Genomic DNA, 6,000 nt, shown 5'->3' on the forward strand with positions numbered 1-6,000 from the left:
CTTAATGTTCCCGAGGTCCCTTCAGTACTTTCCCCCCATTAAATACAGGCTGTCTCTGCTCATCTACAGAAACAATAAATAACATCTACTTCCTCTTACTGCACACAGCACGCAGTTTGTCCCTACAAGACATTACTCACCCAGAAAACCCAGGATCAGCAGCACAACCCTCAGTTCAGCCAGTGACATTCTGGAAATGAAAGACTGGAATTAACTCAGTGAGAAATGACACACTGGGGCTGAGGTCAAGGTGTAAATGGGGATGGGAACTGAGGATGGAAAGGGATATCCACCTACAGTGGGATAGATTCATCACACCCTCACTGAAACCACACAGACAGAGGTGAGAACTCCCTCATGGAGACCCCACAGAGAAGTGGGATCTCTTTATCTCCCTCACTGAGAACCCAAAGATAGAGATGAAACCTCCCTCAGTGAGAACTCAGAGGTGAGATACTCCAGAGTCCCCATGGAAGGAGGTGAGCTCTCTCTCTCTGGATCACACATACAGTGAGATCTCCGTGACTGAGACCCCAGACAGAGGTGAGAAATCCCTTCCTGAAACCTCACAGATGGATGAGACAGAGGAGCTCCATCTACCTTCATTTATTTACACACTCTCTCTCTCTCTGCAACACCCACACACAAACACAGAGCACAAGACAAATTTCCAGATTCAATCAGTTTGGTTGATGTCTACTCACGTGTGACTCCCGATGAGGTGTTGCTGTGTGAACTGGAGGGAGATGGGACCACCTACAACCTCCTCACTCTCTGCTGTGAGTGGTGTCAGACGCAGCGACAGGTCAACGACTACCTTCCGCACCGGCTTCTCGAAGCAATGAAGCCAGCACGGGGCGGTGGAACAGTTGATGTATGTTTTGAAAAAGTATGCAAAGCAAACAAACAAACATCATGTATCCTGAGCCTCTGCAATGAAGAGCCTATTGTTCCCAGTCAGTGAGCTTCCTCTAACAACCACAGTGATGGGTCAGTATTGAGCAGAGGGACAGGAATGGACTCACGTGCTGGAGAGGAAATAGTCACAGGATTACTGTCGCCAGGTTTATAATGGGTCAGTATTGTGGAGTGGAAGGTGTAGATCGTCTGTAATGGACAGCAGACATTAGAGGGGGAGTGGACACAGGATAAACCCCCGGTCAGGTCGGCAATGGGTCAGTAACGGGGAGTGGACTGTGTACAGGGTCGGTAATGGAGAAGGAATTTAGAGAGAATTTAATGAAAGATGCAAAGATGTTTCTACACAGATGCAAGTGTGTAGTCACACTGGTCCACTGTGGGGTGTTTATCTCAGACTGCAGGAAGGGGCAGCAGTAGTTAGGAGGGCCAATGGAACATTGACATTTATTTTATGGGAGGGTGTTGGTCATAGAGTCATGGAGAACTACAGCATAGAAACAGGAAATTCGGCCCATCTAGTCCATGCCAGCCTGCTCCTCTGCCTCGTTCCCATCTCCCTGCACCCAGACCACAGCCCTCCAGACCTCTCTCATCTCATCCACCTATCCAAACTTTTCCTAAATGTTACAATTGAATTTGCATCTACCACTTCCATTGGCAGCTCGTTCCATGCACACCACCCTCTAAGTGAAGATCCACACAAACCACCCTCTGAGTGAAGTTCCACTCACACCACCCTCTGAGTGAAGATCCACTCACACCACCCTCTGAGTGAAGATCCACACACACCACCCTCTGAGTGAAGATCCACTCACACCACCCTCTGAGTGAAGATCCACTCACACCACCCTCTGAGTGAAGATCCACTCACACCACCCTCTGAGTGACGATCCACACAGACCACCCTCTGAGTGAAGTTCCACTCACACCACCCTCTGAGTGAAGATCCACACACACCACCCTCTGAGTGAAGATCCACTCACACCACCCTCTGAGTGAAGATCCACACACACCACCCTCTGAGTGACGATCCACACACACCACCCTCTGAGTGAAGATCCACACACACCACCCTCTGAGTGAAGATCCACACACACCACCCTCTGAGTGAAGTTCCACACACACCACCCTCTGAGTGAAGATCCACTCACACCACCCTCTGAGTGAAGTTCCACACACACCACCCTCTGAGTGAAGATCCACTCACACCACCCTCTGAGTGAAAATCCACTCACACCTCCCTCTGAGTGAAGATCCACTCACACCACCCTCTGAGTGAAGATCCACTCACACCACCCTCTGTGAAGATCCACTCACACCACCCTCTGAGTGGTTCCACTCACACCACCCTCTGAGTGACGATCCACACACACCACCCTCTGAGTGAAGTTCCACACACACCACCCTCTGAGTGAAGATCCACTCACACCACCCTCTGAGTGAAGATCCACTCACACCACCCTCTGAGTGAAGATCCACACAGACCACCCTCTGAGTGAAGTTCCACTCACACCACCCTCTGAGTGAAGATCCACTCTCACCACCCTCTGAGTGAAGTTCCACTCGCACCACCCTCTGAGTGAAGTTCCACACACACCACCCTCTGAGTGAAGATCCACACACACCACCCTCTGAGTGAAGATCCACACACACCACCCTCTGAGTGAAGATCCACACACACCACCCTCTGAGTGAAGATCCACACACACCACCCTCTGAGTGAAGATCCACTCACACCACCCTCTGAGTGAAGTTCCACTCACACCACCCTCTGAGTGAAGTTCCACTCACACCACCCTCTGAGTGAAGATCCACTCACAACACCCTCTGAGTGAAGATCCACACACACCACCCTCTGAGTGAAGATCCACACACACCACCCTCTGAGTGACGATCCACACACACCACCCTCTGAGTGACGATCCACTCACACCACCCTCTGAGTGAAGATCCACTCACACCACCCTCTGAGTGAAGATCCACTCACACCACCCTCTGAGTGAAGATCCACTCACACCACCCTCTGAGTGAAGATCCACTCACACCACCCTCTGAGTGAAGTTCCACACACACCACCCTCTGAGTGAAGATCCACTCACACCACCCTCTGAGTGAAGTTCCACTCACACCACCCTCTGAGTGTAGTTCTCCCTCAGATTCCTCTAAAATATTTCCTCGTTCCCACTAAGAAAACCAGTGAATAAATTCCTAATGGATTCAAACTGTCCCTGTAACTCAGATCCTCAAGTCCCAGCAACATCCTTGTAAATGTTCTCTGCATTCTTTCAAGTTTATTAATATCTTTCCTACCGGTAGGTGACCAGAACTGCACACATTATTTTGAAATCACCTTCACTAACATCTTTTACAACTTCAACATAACATCCCAATCCTGTACCCTGTACATACCAATGTACCTAAAGCTCTCATTACAACTGGATCTACCTGTGACGCTGCTTTCAAGCAAATGTGGATCTGTATTTCCAGGTCCCGTGGTTCTACCGTACACCTCAGAGCCCTAACATTCACTATGTGAGTCTTATCCTGGTTTGTCCTCCCAAATTCAACATCTCACCCACATCTGCAATAAATTCTATCTGCCCTTTCTCAACCCCTTTTCTCAGCTGGTCCAGATCCCACTGCAAGCATTGATAGCTTCCTCGCTGTCCATTACACACACAATCCTGGTCAGCAGCAACATTGCTGATCCAGTTTACCACATTATCATGCAGATCGTTGTTACAGATGACAAACAACGGGCCCAGAACTGATCCCTGTGGACACCACGAGTCACAGGCCTTTCTGACTGGAGACCTGTGACTAGTGGTGTGTGCCGCAGGGATCAGAGCTGGGTCTGTACTTGTAAATGGCTGCCTCTCTGACTGGAGGCCTGTGACTAGTGGTGTGTGCCACAGGGATCAGGGCTGGGTCTGTACTTGTAAATGGCTGCCTCTCTGACTGGAGGCCTGTGACTAGTGGTGTGTGCCACAGGGATCAGAGCTGCGTCTGTACTTGTAAATGGCTGCCTCTCTGACTGGAGGCCTGTGACTAGTGGTGTGTGCCACAGGGATCAGAGCTGGGTCTGTACCTGTAAATGGCTGCCTCTCTGACTGGAGGCCTGTGACTAGTGGTGTGTGCCACAGGGATCAGAGCTGGGTCTGTACTTGTAAATGGCTGCCTCTCTGACTGGAGGCCTGTGACTAGTGGTGTGTGCCACAGGGATCAGAGCTGGGTCTGTACTTGTAAATGGCTGCCTCTCTGACTGGGGGCCTGTGACTAGTGGTGTGTGCCACAGGGATCAGAGCTGCGTCTGTACTTGTAAATGGCTGCCTCTCTGACTGGAGGCCTGTGACTAGTGGTGTGTGCCACAGGGATCAGAGCTGGGTCTGTACTTGTAAATGGCTGCCTCTCTGACTGGAGGCCTGTGACTAGTGGTGTGTGCCACAGGGATCAGAGCTGGGTCTGTACTTGTAAATGGCTGCCTCTCTGACTGGAGGCCTGTGACTAGTGGTGTGTGCCACAGGGATCAGAGCTGGGTCTGTACTTGTAAATGGCTGCCTCTCTGAGTGGAGGCCTGTGACTAGTGGTGTGTGCCACAGGGATCAGAGCTGGGTCAGTACTTGTAAATGGCTGCCTCTCTGAGTGGTGGCCTGTGACTGGTGGTGTGTGTCACAGGGATCAGAGCTGGGTCTGTACTTGTAAATGTCTGCCTTTCTGACTGGAGGCCTGTGACTAGTGGTGTGTGCCGCAGGGATCAGAGCTGGGTCTGTACTTGTAAATGGCTGCCTCTCTGAGTGGTGGCCTGTGACTGGTGGTGTGTGCCACAGGGATCAGAGCTGGGTCTGTACTTGTAAATGGCTGCCTCTCTGACTGGAGGCCTGTGACTAGTGGTGTGTGCCGCAGGGATCAGAGCTGGGTCTGTACTTGTAAATGGCTGCCTCTCTGAGTGGTGGCCTGTGACTAGTGGTGTGTGCCACAGGGATCAGAGCTGCGACTGCACTTGTTTGTCACCTATGTCGACAAATTTGCGAATGACACCAAGATTTCGGCTGTAGTGGAGAATAAAGAAAGTAATTAAAGCTTGCAGCAAGATGGAGACCAGCTGGAAAAATGGGTTTGAAATTGGCAAATGGAATTTAATGCAGACAAGTGTGAGGTGTTGCTCTTCGGTCGGACATTCCAGGGTCGGGTTTACACTGTGAGCAGTAGGTCACTGAAGAGTGAGTTAGAACAGGGGCAACTGGGAATACAAATCCATAATTCCTTGAAAGTAACATCACAGGTAGAGAGGGTCATAATATGCTTTTGGCACATTGGGCTTCATAAATCACAGTATTGAGTAAAGGAGTTGGATGTCCTGTTGAAGTTAAAGCTGCGGTGAGACCCAATTTGGGGAATTGTGTACACTTCTGTTCAGCTACCTACAGGTCAGATATCAACAAGATTCAAAGAGTGCAGAGAACATTCACAAGGATGTTACCAGGACTTGAGGACCTGAGTTACAGGGAAGGTTGAACAGGTTATGACTTCATTCCCCAGAGTGTAGGAGAATGAGGGGAGATGTGACAGAGGTTTATTTACCCTATCCATACCCCTCACAATACAATATTATGGAGAGGGTAAATGTAAACAGAGCTTGAACTGTTTCAGGGGAACACGAGGGATCTTCTTCACTGAGAGAGAGGCGAGAGCGTGGAACAAGCTGCCAGCCGAAGAGGTGCATGCACGTTCGATTTCAACATTCAAGAGAAATGTGGATTGTACGAGGGTGGGAGGGGTACAGAGGGTTCTGGTCTGGATGGAGGTCGATTGGACGAGGCAGGTTAATAGTTCAGCATGGACTAGATGGACAGAAAGTCCTGTTTCTGTGTTGTGGTGTTCTGGGACCCTTCTCTGATTTCTGGGTTTTCTCCCCATTTAGAAATTATTCTACATTGTTATTCTTTCTGACAAAGTCTATGACCATACACTTCCCTACACTGTATTCCATCTGACACTTCTTTACCCATTCTCCTGATCTGTCTGAGTCTTTCTGCAGACACCCTGCTTCCTCAGCACTACCTGCCCCTCCACTTAACT

The 6,000-nt window shown here is 50.0% G+C and overlaps 1 long non-coding RNA gene across 1 annotated transcript in view; it reads right to left on the reverse strand.

Moving 5' to 3' along the window:
- Positions 1 to 1,642, reverse strand: part of LOC132386506 (uncharacterized) — a 37,172-nt gene extending 35,530 nt beyond the window's left edge. Inside the window, exons 1-2 of the long non-coding RNA XR_009509558.1 lie at positions 705 to 1,642; positions 141 to 190 (exon numbers count right to left, since the gene is read on the reverse strand). This is a non-coding gene — a long non-coding RNA (uncharacterized LOC132386506). The remainder of the gene's footprint in view (positions 1 to 140; positions 191 to 704) is intronic.
- Between the last annotated feature and the right edge of the window lie 4,358 nt (positions 1,643 to 6,000).

Source organism: Hypanus sabinus, unplaced genomic scaffold (assembly GCF_030144855.1).
Source record: "Hypanus sabinus isolate sHypSab1 unplaced genomic scaffold, sHypSab1.hap1 scaffold_1181, whole genome shotgun sequence".
In the NCBI taxonomy this organism is placed as follows: domain Eukaryota; kingdom Metazoa; phylum Chordata; class Chondrichthyes; order Myliobatiformes; family Dasyatidae; genus Hypanus; species Hypanus sabinus.